Genomic DNA, 14,286 nt, shown 5'->3' with positions numbered 1-14,286 from the left:
TTAATACAGAGCCGTAAAGAACCATCTGCTTTCTTAACGAACAAGACTGGCGCTCCCCAAGGTGAATGGCTGGGTCGTATGAACCCTGTGTCAAGCAACTCTTGTAGCTGCGTCTTGAGTTCTTTCAATTCTGCTGGAGCCATACGATATGGAGCTTTCGATATCGAAGCTGTGCTTGGAATGAGTTCTATGTTGAACTCAACTTCTCGATGAGGAGGTGGCCCTGGAAGATCTTCTGGAAAAATATCAGGGAAATTTCCAGCAACTGGAATCTCATGCAGCTGCGACTTGACCGTCTTCATGACGTCTACCACGCTTGCAAGGTAACCAGCGCATCCCTGATGCATCATCTTCATGGCCTTCAGCGCCGATACGATCGGAAAACTCGATTTCCGAGAGGAACCTTGGAACTGCAGCGGTCCAAGTCCTGGGTTCTGGAACAGAACCGACTTCTTTTGGCAACCTATGATTGCATGGTGGGTACTTAACCAATCAATTCCGAGGATTACGTCATAGTCCACCATTTCCAATTCTATCAAGTCTGCTTTCATTATCCGATCATGAACTCGGATTGGCACATCTCTATACCAGTATAATGACTGGTACTTTTCCCCAGAAGGCGTAGTCGTGACGAACGGGTACGAGAATTCCTTCTGATACTCAGCTAACTGACCAGACTTCCTAGATGCGATGAATGAATGCGTGGCTCGTGAATCTATCAATGTATATGCAGAGAAGGAATCCACGAAAATCTGACCTGTGACAGCGGTGGACGACCCTGCTCGCACATTATCTTCACGGATGGAGAAGACTTTGGCATTGGCTCTCGGCTGCTCTTTGGGTGCAAGGGTCTTTGTTTCTGGATTCTCACATACCCGAGACAGATGACCTTCTTTCCCGCATTTGAAACATACCAGCGCACGAGCATAACACTCTCCCTCGTGCGATCTGTCACACCTTCGGCACACGGGCGACTGATTGCTTCCAGAGGTCCTAGGCTTCTTACTAGGCGGCCCTGACCGTCCGCTATCTTCACGGCCTCTGTTCCGGTTCACCGACTGTGATCGATTTCCAGAACTTCCCTGAGGTCGATAACTCGAGCCTTGTTGGGACCTCATTCCGTCTCCTCGCTGCGGCCGACTCTCCCATCTTGATTGGGATCTGAATCTGTTCCTTGATTCACTCTGCTTTGGGCTAGTAGCTTCAGAAGGTGTTGCAGCAATTGGTTTCGGTGCAGGAGTTCTATCACGCTCGCGCCAACCAGCAATCCGTAAAGCTCTTTGCACGGCGTTGGCGTAAGAGCGAGGTCCATCATCGCCGCTATCCACTTGGCTCACGATATCCACGTTGAGCCCATGCATGTACTTTTCATCTTCCTAGCCTGATCAGTAGCGACTAGGGAAGGAGCGAACCTTGCTAACGTGTCGAACTTTGTCGTATATTCTGATACTGACATTGAACCTTGTTGAAGACTCATAAACTCGCGCACCTTGTTCGACAAGTTAGCTTCACTCAGGTACTTCCCATGGAACAGATTGAGGAAATGGACCCACGTCATTGAGTGGACATCCTCAGACGACGCCACCACTTCCCACCATCCCCTAGCCTCATCCTCCAGTTGATTCACAGCGCAAGCCACTCTCTCGCTATCAGACAGCTGCATGTAATTGAAGATCTGTTGCATCTTCTTTACCCAGTTCTCAGCTGCAGCTAGATCAACATGGCCATCAAACGTCGGAGGCTTCTGCTTACGAATTGTAATATACAAACCTTTGTAACGCTCGACTTGTGGATTTGAATAAAATAAACGAGCTCCCGTTTGTTACAATTATGTTTTGAGTGAATGATGGACGTATAAGTTTCTCGAGTTAATTTAAAATATATTAAGGTAAGGAGAAATCTCGGAATAAATAAAAGAATTATCGAGTTTATCTCGACTAATAAATTATTGCCGAGGAAATATTTCGGAAATTAATTTAAGAAATAAATTCTCAAGAACGAGAATTAATTCTGAGAAACCTTAATTATATTTTAATTAATTTAGAACGAACAAGAAAATTCTCGGTTCGAATCATATAATTATAATCCTTTCGGTTATGGGTTTAATTAAATAAATATATGAAGAAGACTTGGTTGTAATGATTTTTAAGGGACCCATTTGAAAGAAAACAAGGAAAAGAGTTTGGCTTGTAGATAAGAGGATAAGTATTAGGTTGCCACATCATCAAGGATTCATTATCTTCTTCACGTCTATATCTTCTCTTCTCCTTCTTCACGCGATCTCCACCTGCAAAAAGTAACAAAGGAAAACAAATAAAAAAATCTAATCTCCTCCAAGCTAGCTCTCTCGGCTGATCAACCCCAACACCACCCTTGCATCTCTCTTCATCCTTGCTTGCGCTCGTCCAGCCGTCTCCAGCCGAGTCTCCATCTCCGCGCGCGCCACCGAGGAGAAGATCGAGGTCGCCGAAAGCCACGGTGACGCCGGAGCAAGAGAAAACGTCGGGGAAGGCGTGGTGACGCACCGGGGAAGCTTATATCACGGATTGAGGTGATGATTTCATCTCCTTGGTTTGATTTGATTCTAGGGTTCATAGAGTCAAAAATTGGGGGTTTTTTTATCCGAGATGAAATATGAGATTTTGGTTGGTTTTGATTGTTCTTTGAGCTTGGTTGTTGTTGATTATGAGATGAATTTGATGATTGAGCATGAAATTCTTGGATTGGGTTTGATTTTGGACGAAAATGAATATGTTTCAGATAGGGTGATAAAACGGACGTGAGCAGTCCGATGTGTTATGAGTTTATTTTTCTTGGAAAGTAGATGTTATGGGCTTTCTAAAATGACCAAGAACGTAATAATCCGAGCAGTATTGAAAGAGTTATGAATTTTTGAAATCTGGTATTCAAAGCTGTGAACTGCTGAATTCCAGAACAGCGACCCAATATTGCGGGCTGTTTTTGGGATAACTATTCTGGTCATATGTAGGCTTATAATATATCGTTAGAAAGGTACGGAAGTTAGTTACGTTTTGAAACTGGAATCGTTGGATTTCGAGTTGTATAGCTCGAGTTATGATGCATTTTTCAGTCGCTTTCCAAACCAGCCCGATTATGTGCCTTGTGTTTGAATATGGCTATGAGCGTTTGAGCTCGTTTGGTTGTAGGATTGCTCGTTGTATCTCCGGAATTGTTTTGGTTTGGAATTCTTTGCCATGCTTTAGATTTCGAATCGGAGCTTATGTTGGACTTGTTTGAGACGTGAGAATTGATTTGAGAATTGAATTTGAAATGTGGATTTAATGACAAGCCTAAGGATTTTGTGGCAAGTTAGTTTGGTTTCGTGTTCGGTTGTCGACTTGGTTGGGCTCGGATTTTTGAGTCGAGATGTCGGATTTGGAATTTTGGAAATTTATAGGAGTTGGATTTAAGGAATTAACTCGATGTCGTATTCCGTAGCTTGATGACAGATTTGGACAGACTAGCGGGAACCGGACGAGTCAAAGGCGACGAAGCCGGATTTTGTAGTTTTCAAGAATAGAGTTATCGAAATTAAAGCTCGATTAACTCTTCTTTTGACGTTTCGACAAGTGTCAAGTATCACGGAGAACGTGAAAAGCAAGACATCGTTAAAGTCGTCGAACTTTCTGTCGAGTTATTTCAGGTAAGTGTGGAGACATAAGTCAACTACTTACCAAGGGAATAATCTTGTTTACGTGCATTTACGTGTTAATAAAAATAAAGAGTATGAAAAGCCTTAAATGACACAAACACCAAAGATTAACGCTTCGGCCACTCTTTTTGGAAAATTTAGTTGGGTTTATACCCATAGGTTCAAATGCTAACTTGAACCAGCCACGTTGCTAATTTGTTGTAGTTAGATCTCTCTGCTAACCATAGAGTTTAGCTAGATCTGAGGTGACAGGAGAGCATGTTAGACTCTCGGATTCGAGCCGAGGGTAGAAGTACCGGGAGTCATATCCCGAGTCTTCAACTTAAAACACTAACGAGCATAAAAGGGAAATGATCATTCTTTCGGGATTTAACCCGAGTCGCTCTCCTGTAAGTAGCATAGGTGTGTACTCTGAGTGCTACAAAGTACCCGAACCCTAAAGAATTGATGTGTCGATGGTACCAAAAGGAAATGAACCCTGACGGGCTATGAGGGCCTGGGGGGTGGCGCTGAGTACTCATATCTCGGGGAGTCGACCAAGAGTTGTACCCGACTTTGTTGCCAGGCTATGAAGGTCTGAAGAATGCACCTTGACGGGCTATGAGGGCCTGGGGGTGGCGCCGACGTCGAATGAAGTGGTACCATTAGTGGATCCCAGACAGATGTTAAAACTCTTAGGCCGCTGGACGACTGCTGCTCGAAGTCTAAGGTTGGTCTCTTGTCGTTCTAGAGGTTATAGCGGGAGATGTGTGTAACCTTAAAGACGACAAGTATTAGTTAAAGTATGCGCGCATCAGTCATGCTCTAGAACTTGTTAGATTTGCATCCTTGCATTCTTATGTGTCTGTTTGCACGTCACACGTTATCACATAGCATTAGTCGCTTTATTTTCTAGGTTAGACTCCCACTTACTGAGTCAATCGACTCATAGTTTATGACCCTTGGTAATGTAGAGAAGGGCAAGACGCCGATGTGAACAAGGAAGTTGAAGATGAAGACCAGACGTGTATCTCTTGACCTTTGAGCTAATGGGAACTCACCCGGGTTCAAACCCTTCTATAATAATATCTATATTTTGTTGAACCCCTTCCGTAAACTATGATCCCCAAACTATCCCTCGTATATATACTTAAAATTTGGGAGCTTGTGTATAAATAAGAGTCGCTATAAGGCTCTAATTCCTAAACTCTAAACGCGAAAAATTTATCCAGCTTTTCGTATAACCACTTATAACACTTATATATCATCGTAACATGTTTAGTATAAGCGTTATGAGTATTATGGGTATTTATTCTGATTATGTTGATATGATATATATTGTTATATATATATATATATATATATATATATATATATATATATATATATGCTGATGTTGAGATCTGAGACGTAACCCCAACCGTCTCGGCCCGTGAGCCGCCGACGAGAGGTCGCGGGTCGTGACACGAAACCTCTCGTATACCGGCTCGCTCACAGGAGGAACGACGTCAGGAATATGGAAGTTGAGCTCCTCAAGAGGATCCACAGGCACTGGCGGTGGATTATCTAGTCGTTCTCCTGGAACTGGAGGTGCTGGGTGCGGTTGAGGCGGCGCATTCAGCCTCGTTAAGAGTTCTGCGATCGTGCGGTTCTGTTCCTCTAGCTGCTGCGCGAACCTCTGATTCATCTCATCTCTCTGGGTCGCGTCGGCAGCTTGTCTCTCCAGCGCGCGTCTGATCTCCGTGAGATCCGCCGCTGTAACATTCTCAGCATTAGACGGGTTTCATCTAGGGCCCATGCATGCTCAATTCTATACATGGAAGAGGGCACGGTTAAAATCCAAGTCACAACATCGAGAATGCGAGAAAAGGCGGCTCACGGGCCGAGACGGTGGGATTACGTCTCAGATCTCAACATCAACATATATATATAACAATATATCTCATATCAACATAATCAGAATAAATACCCATAATACTCATAACGCTTATATTAAACATATTACGATGATATATAAGTGTTACAAGTGGTTATACGAAAAGCTGGGTAAATTTTTCGCGTTTAGAGTTTAGGAATTAGAGCCTTATAGCGACTCTTGTTTATACACAAGCTCCCGAATTTTAAGTATATATACGAGGGATAGTTTGGGGATCATAGTTTACGGAATGGGTTCAACAAAATATAGATATTATTATAGAAGGGTTTGAACCCGGGTGAGTTCCCATTAGCCCAAAGGTCAAGAGATACACGTCTGGTCTTCATCTTCAACTTCCTTGTTCACATCGGCGTCTTGCCCTTCTCTACATTACCAATGGTCATAAAACTATGAGTCGATTGACTCAGTAAGTGAGAGTCTAACCTAGAAAATAAAGCGACTAATGCAATGTGATAACATGTGACGTGCAAACAGGCACATAAGAATGCAAGGATGTAAATCTAACAAGTTTTAGAGCATGACTGATGCGCGCATACTCTAACTAATACTTGTCGTCTTTAAGGTTACACACATCCCCCGCTATAACCTCTAGAACGACAAGAGATCAACCTTAGACTTCGAGCAGCAGTCATCCGGCGGCCTAAGAGTTTTAACATCTGTCTGGGATCCACTAATGGTACCACTTCATTCGACGTCGGCGCCACCCCCAGGCCCTCATAGCCCGTCAAGGTGCATTCTTCATGCCTTCATAGCCTGGCAACAAAGTCGGGTACAACTCTTGGTCGACTCCCCGAGATATGAGTACTCAGCGCCATCCCCCAGGCCCTCATAGCCCGTCAGGGTTCATTTCCTTTTGGTACCATCGACTAGGGGTGAAACTGGATTGGTTCGGTTCGGTTTTCACATTTTTAGTATCCGAATCCGAATTTTCGGTTTTTAAAAAATCGGTCCAGCATCCGGTCCAATTTAATCTAAAACCGAAATTCGGTTATCCGAATATTCGATTATCCGGTTTCTTAAATCCAGTATCCAGTCCAATATCCAGTTTTTAAAATTCGGTTATCCAGTTTGTAAAATATCATATCCAATTTAATATCCAATTTTATAAAATGGATATCCATTTTCTAAAATCCAAATCCGGTTTGTAAAAATTCAAAAAACGAGTACAAACGACTCTTATAAAGCTCCAAAATGACAATACATAATCTAAAACTGAGTAAAAAAATAAAATTCAAAAGGACACTCGTCTCCAACTACATGCACATGTAAATATCATAATATAAAATTAAAATTACAACCCTAATGATCATAATAAACCATACAACAATTGAATTTGTATTTTACTTTTATAGATCACATAATCAAGTTGTAGTAGCAGTATGAGTTGATATATGAGAAGTTTGTTCTTTTATGACAACTTGACCATCATCTGTTAATAATAAATGACATAAATTTAAAATAAATTTGTTTTAATAAACAAACAAAAAATGAATATGTCAAATAAAATATCAAATTAATTATCTTACCCAAAACAACTTGCTTAGAATCATTTAGTGCTTCCACTTCAGCAAAATCTGATTTGGGAAAAAAATAAAAACGCTAGGTCTCTCTCAAAATTAGGTCAAGTCTTTTTTTTAATATATATTTATTTTTAATTAAAAAAATCGGTTAAATAACCAATATCCAGATTTTCCCAAAATCAAATCCGATATCCGGTCTAGTTTTGTAAACCGGATCGGTTATCCGAATCCGAATTTCGGTTAGCTGACGTGGCTCCAAATTTCGGTTTCGATTCGGTTTGGATATCGGTTTTATCCGATTTTCGGTTCGGTTTTGTACAGCCCTACCATCGACACATCAATTCTTTAGGGTTCGAGTACTCTGTAGCACTCAGAGTACACACCTATGCTACTTACATGAGAGCGACTCGGGTTAAATCCCGAAAGAATTATCATTTCCCTTTTATGCTCGTTAGTGTTTTAAGTTGAAGACTCGGGATATGACTCCCGGTACTTCTACCCTCGGCTCGAATCCGAGAGTCCAACATGCTCTCCTGTCACCTCAGATCTAGCTAAACTCTATGGTTAACAGAGGGATCTAACTACAACAAAGTAGCAACGTGGCTGGTTCAAGTTAGCATTTGAACCTATGGGTATAAACCCAACTAAATTTTCCAAAAAGAGTGGCCGAAGCCTTAATCTTTGGTGTTTGTGTCTTTTAGGCTTTTCCTACTCTTTATTATTAACACGTAAATGCACGTAAACAGGATTATTCCATTGGTAAGTAGTTGACTTATGTCTCCACACTTACCTGAAATAGCTCGACAGAAAGTTCGACGACTTCTGACGATGTCTTGATTTTCACGCTCTCCGTGATACTTGACACTTGTCGAAACGTCAAAAGAAGAGTTAATTCCTGAGTTCATCGCCTTCGACTCGTCTGGTTTCCGCTCGTCCGTCCAAAACTGTCATCAAACCGCGGATTCCGATAAAGGGTTAATTCCTTAAAACCAAACTCTTACAAATTTCCAAAATTCCAAATCCGACGTCTCGACTCAACAACCCGAACCCAAACAAGTCACACAACCAACACGAATCCAACTAACTTGTCACAAAATTCGTAACCTTGTCCTTAAATCCACATTTCTATCTACAAAATCAACTAACAAAAACCGAGCCCACATATCACATCTCAAATCACATTTCACCAATTTCAAATTCACAACCAATAAAACAAATCACCCACTCAAAACCATTTCCAAATTAATTCCTCAAATCAAATCTCACGTCTAAAACAAGTCCAACATAAGCTCCGATTCGAAATCTAAAGCATGGCAAAGAATTTCAAACCAAAACAATTCCGGAGATACAACGAGCAATCCTACAACCAAACGAGCTCAAACGCTCATATCCATATTCAAACACAAGACACATAATCGGGCTGGTTTGGACAGCGACTGAAAAATGCATCATAACTCGAGCTATACAACTCGAAATCCAACAATTCCAGTTTGAGAACGTAACTAACTTCCGTACCTTTCTAACGATATATTATAAGCCTACATATGACCAGAGTAGCTATCCCAAAAACAGCCCGCAATATTGGGTCGCTGTTCTGGAATTCAGCAGTTCACAGCTTTGAATACCAGATTTCAAAAATTCATAACTCTTTCAATACTCCACGGATTATTACGTTCATGGTCATTTTAGAAAGCCCATAATATCTACTTTCCAGGAAAAATACTAACAAAAATAAACTCATAACACATCAGACTGCTCACGTCCGTTTTATCACCCTATCTGAAACATATTCATTTTCGTCCAAAATCAAACCCAACCCAAGAATTTCATGCTCAATCATCAAATTCATCTCATAATCAACAACAACCAAGCTCAAATAACAATCATAACCAACCAAAATCTCAGATTTCATCTCGGATCAAAAACCCCCAATTTTTTACTCTATGAACCCTAGAATCAAGTCAAACCAAGGAGATGATCATTACCTCAACCCGTGATATAAGCTTCCCCGGTGCGTCACCACGCCTTCCCCGGCGTTTTCTCTTGCTCCGGCGTCACCGTGGCTCTCGGCGACCTCGATCTTCTCCTCGGTGGCGCGCGCGGAGATGGAGACTCGGCTGGAGACGGCTGGACGAGCGCAAGCAAGGAAGAAGAGAGATGCAAGGGTGGTGCTGGGGTTGGTCGGCCGAGAGAGCTAGCTTGGAGGAGATTAGATTTTTTTCTTTGTTACTCTTTGCAGGTTTCGCGTGGGAGAAGAGGAAGAAGAAGATAAGGACGTGGAGAAGATAAGGAATCCTCAATGATGTGGCAACCTAATACTTATCCTCTTGTCTACAAATTAACCCATTTTCTTTGTTTTCTTTCAAATGGGTCCCTTAAAAATCATTACAACCAAGTCATCTTCATATAATTATTTAATTAAACCTATAACCGAAGGGATTATAATTATATGATTCGAACCGAGAATTTTCTCGTTCGTTCTAAATTAATTAAAATATATTTAAGGTGTCTCGGAATTAATTCTCATTCTTGAGAATATATTTCTTAAATTAATTTCCGGAATATTTCCTCGGAAATAATTTATTAGTCGAGATAAACTCGATAATTCCTTTATTTATTCCGAGATTTCTCATTACCTTAATATATTTTAAATTAACTCGAGAAACTTATTCGTCCATCATTCACTCAATAACATAATTGTAACAAACGGGAGCTCGTTTATTTCATTCAAATTCACAAGTCAAGCGTTACAAAAGTTTGTGTATTACATTCTCCCCCTCCAAATTTTACAATGAGTGGTAGTAGCGTCCGAACAAATGGTCACTCTATTATGAATATGACTGACCGTATTGAGTGCTTCAGCCCCAAAAGTGATAGGGAAGATCCTAAGCATGGATCATGACTCTGGCCATTTCTTGCAAGGTGCGATTCTTTCTCTCCACAATGCCTTTTATGCTAAAGAGTAATAGGAAAATAAAATTCATAAGACATACCTTCAGAGTTGCAAAACAATGGAAAGCTTGAGTTTTCAAATTCCTTTACGTGATCACTTTGAATTCTCACAATATTCCCAATAGATTAACCTTTTCACGTTGCTTGCGATGACATAGAGCTTCAAGCAGAACAAAAATATCAGATTTCTCAACGATAAAATCAATCCAAGTATATCAAAAATAGTAATCCACAAAGGAAAAAAAACATATTTTCCCCCCAAGAGTTTCTACTTGCATGAGACCTGATGATCCATGTGAAGCAAGTCGAGAACATGAGATGTAGTAAGATGTTGAACCATCTTATGAGACAGTTGACATGTTTTCCTACTTCGCATTTACCACATATGTTTTCTTCTTCAATCTTTAGCTATGGGATACCCATAGTAGCCTTCTAAGAAATAATCTTCCTCATACTTCTCAGATTTAGGTGTCCAAACTTCTGGTACCACAACTTGGTTTCTTCCTCATACTTCTCACCGGTCATGCTATGAGAAAATCTAGTGTCACACTTCAAACTATTCGAGTGTGGGGAACCTTCTCGGTTTGATAATGATGGGATAATTCCGGTAAATGAAGATTTCTCCCATAAAGTGTGTAGAAGAAATGACGAATATGACCATGGCGTCCGGACTAATGACAAATCCAACGAAGACAGTTGATAGCAACATGATGATGCTAAAAATTGCCTTGATGCTAAAAGTTGCCAAATTTCCGAGACATCCATCATGACATTTATCATTCTTCTTTCTGAGTAGGAGAAACAAAGGTGGTCTAGGAATTATAAGCACCATTTGTATATCCCAACTCTTTCATATTCTTAGTACTCTTCTCAATAGTAAAAATCTCATCAAGATTGTCCGTTCCAGAGTTGAGCACACAAACAAACTTTGTCATTTTATTGAGTTTAGAATTTAGTCGACCTACTTCTTGTTTTAAGACTCATAACTCATATGAAAGCATCCGTTAGAATGGAGTCGTTACAGAACAAACACTTCGGCTCGTTGAGATATCAATACGACGAAAGGGTTAGTTAGTATGACATGTAAGAAATGCTATATTATTATTCAGGGAACAATAATACCAACATACATATGGAGTTCATAACCTTCACACCTTCGAGATCATAGGCTTCATTATAGAACTCAAGTGGTGTTATTGTTCCATTGCACACTTTCCTACGGTAGATTGTAGATTAAGGAATAACATGAGCTAAATAATGTGAAAAAGAAAAGAAAAAAGGGTGAATCATAATGGAGTATAACAACGAGAATGATAATACGACCCATAATAGTCTCCATATTCCTAGTCTTGTCTTTGATGATAGTCTAAATTCTTTCCTTCCGTGTCTCTAGAACTTGAGATTCTTCAAGCCACTTCAAGTGAAGAGTTTATAAGTTTAAGCAAGAACCTCATCAGGAAGCACATCATCATCAAGAATATAAATATGAAAATAATAGAGGTACTAGTTGACTCAGTATGCAAAGCATTGATACGCTTATCAGATGTGTGAGATGTAAAGGCAACAAAATTGCTTATCTGATCAAATTAACTTCCATTGTTAGAATCATCATCGGAAAAAGTAGCAGTGTAGCCATTTCTTTGCTTCTTCAATAAGTTTGGACATGAAGCCTAAATGTGTCCAAACCCCTCACATCTCCAATACTATACCCATTTGGATCTGTTGGGATTGTTGTGTTAGGTTTGTCACCATCACGTCTACGCTGCTGAAAATGTTTGCCATTTTGAAACGTTGTTGTGGCTGATTGTCTTTGACAACATGAGATACATTCTATCCAAATATTCTCTCAAGCATCCACGTGATCCTGCTAAATTTGTTTACCAGCATAGCAACAAAATCACCAACGCCATCATCAGTTCAATATATATATACTCTTCGTGATCAGTGACTAAGTTTTTGAAGGCCACCCTTTTATTTTTCTTGTAGAGTTTATCAATAGACATTTCAAAAGTCCAGAGAGATCTAAAGAGCTCGTCAACCTTTAATTTAGAGATATCATACACTTCTTCAATGAATGCCACTTTCATATCAAATCTCTGGGGAAGAGACCTCAAAATATTTTGACAAGCAACTCTTGAGATATTTTCTCACCCAGGGCAAACAACTCATCTGAAATATCAGGAACACGGAGATTGAATCTAGAAATAGACTAATCTTCAAGCATCTTTAAATTCTTGAACTTAGTGATGAGAAGCTGAAGTCTAGATGTGCGCACTTTAAATGCTCCCTCAAGTGTAACTTCAAGGATTTTCCAGGCTTCCTTGGCACTAGTGCAAGCATTAATAAGCTTGAAAATATTTTTATCAACACCATTGTAAATAACATTGAGAGCAAGAGAGTACCCAAGAGCAGCCTTATCTTCTGCATTATTCCAATATTTCTAGACATCGAGTCTTTCATCAAAAACAGTGAGAGGAGACCACCCATACGAGCTTTTCAGTAGGCATAGTTTGTACTATAAAGCACCAGTGGACTATGAACAAATCCAGCTTACATGGGATTCTCCATCCTAAACAGAAAAAATTAACAACACAAGGAGCACACCTTGAAGATATGGGTTCTTGCTCTGAAACCAACTAAAATTATGCATAGACAAAGACAAGCTTGATGAGATCATTTTATATACGTACAAATCTCTCTTTTCCGAGCATGAATCTAGTGAGTTCTCAAGTTTATTTGAGGTTATTTTGTGCTTGTAGAGTAAATTTCAGTTTATTGGCGCATATTTGAGCAATGAGACATCACAGGAGTAAATTAAAAGAAATCGGAGGTCAAATGGAGAAAAATGAAGATTTTAGTGAAAGTCAACGATGGTCAAAGACATCAGCGCGGCGCGCCAACTTTTAGCGTGCCGCACTAAAATACCCACAACAGTGCGCGGCCAAAGACGTCCATTAACGCCCTGCGCAGACCTTTTTACGCGACGTGCAGGCCCAAAGGACGAAGAGCTCCATCAGGTTCTTATCTTGCACACCGCGCCTACCATGCGACGCACCACGATGATCACCTATGCCGCGCGCTGAAGGCTCCGTCATCATTGTTAATTACTCGTTTTTAAGTGTTCTTTAGCTTTTGGATCCAATTCAAAAGCCCATATAACTTTGAAAATCACCCCTTAACCTATATATTCGACCCTGTAACTTAAAAAATGCATCCTTCCTTTTGTTATAGAGTTTTTGAAGGATAAAAAAGCCTTCTTCGATGGAATTGACAACCCGATGAGTTATTCTTGTCCGAATTCATTCGTTCGTTTTTCTTCTTCTCTTTTATTTCTTTTGTTGCTTTAATTTATTACGGAACCTTGATTTATTTAAGGGTCCAATAGATATATAGCCATATTTACATTTATGATTTGCTATATATCTAACTTTTAGTAAATATATGGTAAATAGCCATAAGGCAATATTTACCAAATATTTACTAAAGATTATTTACGAAATCATAAGGGCAAACTTGAGAACCGTAAATCATCCACATGCTACCATGTATTTGTGGCTATTTACCAAATATTTACAGAAGGTTGGCTATATAGCTATCTATAAGTGTAAATATGGCTAGTTTCCTAATATTTTGTTTATTTAATATGAATTCGTTTTTCTTTTCCATGTTGATTTTATTGCTTGCGATTATTATTTTGTGTTTTGTTTTGTTTATGAATTCATTTAGCGGCTAGATTTTTATGGGTCTGCGATTTAGCCCGTGCGGACACTAAGCCATTGATGATTCTCTGATATTTGTCTATTGCTCATTCTCAAATATGTTCGCTTGATTATTAGCCATGATTAATGTTAGTTCATTGATTACCTACCCGTGAATTATTATGTAGGATTTGTTTGCTACTCGATAGAGAGTAATTTTATCATGCTTTTTCTATAATCTTCATGATCGACCTAGGTTAATTAGTAGAAAACACTTGGCGAAAGGGAAATCGTTTGAATTCTTGTTCTTAATCCGTATAATTGTTTTAATAGGATTAGAGACCGAGAGGATAACAATCTATCAATTGCATAGGTTTGCTAGAAACTGGAGATAGGCTAGTGAATATGTTAGAAAGAGTGAGATTGGTAACATAGGAACGAGACAACAATAGAAAAAATAGGGATAGTCAACATAGTCAGTTTGTGGTGAATTCGTAGGTTTGCTTTTATCTTTGATTTACAAATTCT

The 14,286-nt window shown here is 39.7% G+C and overlaps 1 long non-coding RNA gene across 1 annotated transcript; it reads right to left on the bottom strand.

The window, feature by feature from the left end:
- Nucleotides 1-5,480: 5,480 nt before the first annotated feature.
- LOC149404566 (uncharacterized) lies at nt 5,481-9,358 on the bottom strand. Its single transcript, XR_016295371.1, has 3 exons — nt 9,094-9,358; nt 7,899-8,052; nt 5,481-5,952 (listed from the first exon to the last, which is right to left on the bottom strand). It is a non-coding gene; the product is annotated as an uncharacterized LOC149404566 (long non-coding RNA).
- Between the last annotated feature and the right edge of the window lie 4,928 nt (nt 9,359-14,286).

This window comes from Urtica dioica, chromosome 2, assembly GCF_054948205.1.
Source record: "Urtica dioica subsp. dioica isolate 48M chromosome 2, U.dioica_male_clone48M_v1_H2, whole genome shotgun sequence".
In the NCBI taxonomy this organism is placed as follows: Eukaryota; Viridiplantae; Streptophyta; class Magnoliopsida; order Rosales; family Urticaceae; genus Urtica; species Urtica dioica.
This window is presented reverse-complemented; position numbering and strand designations above follow the sequence as displayed.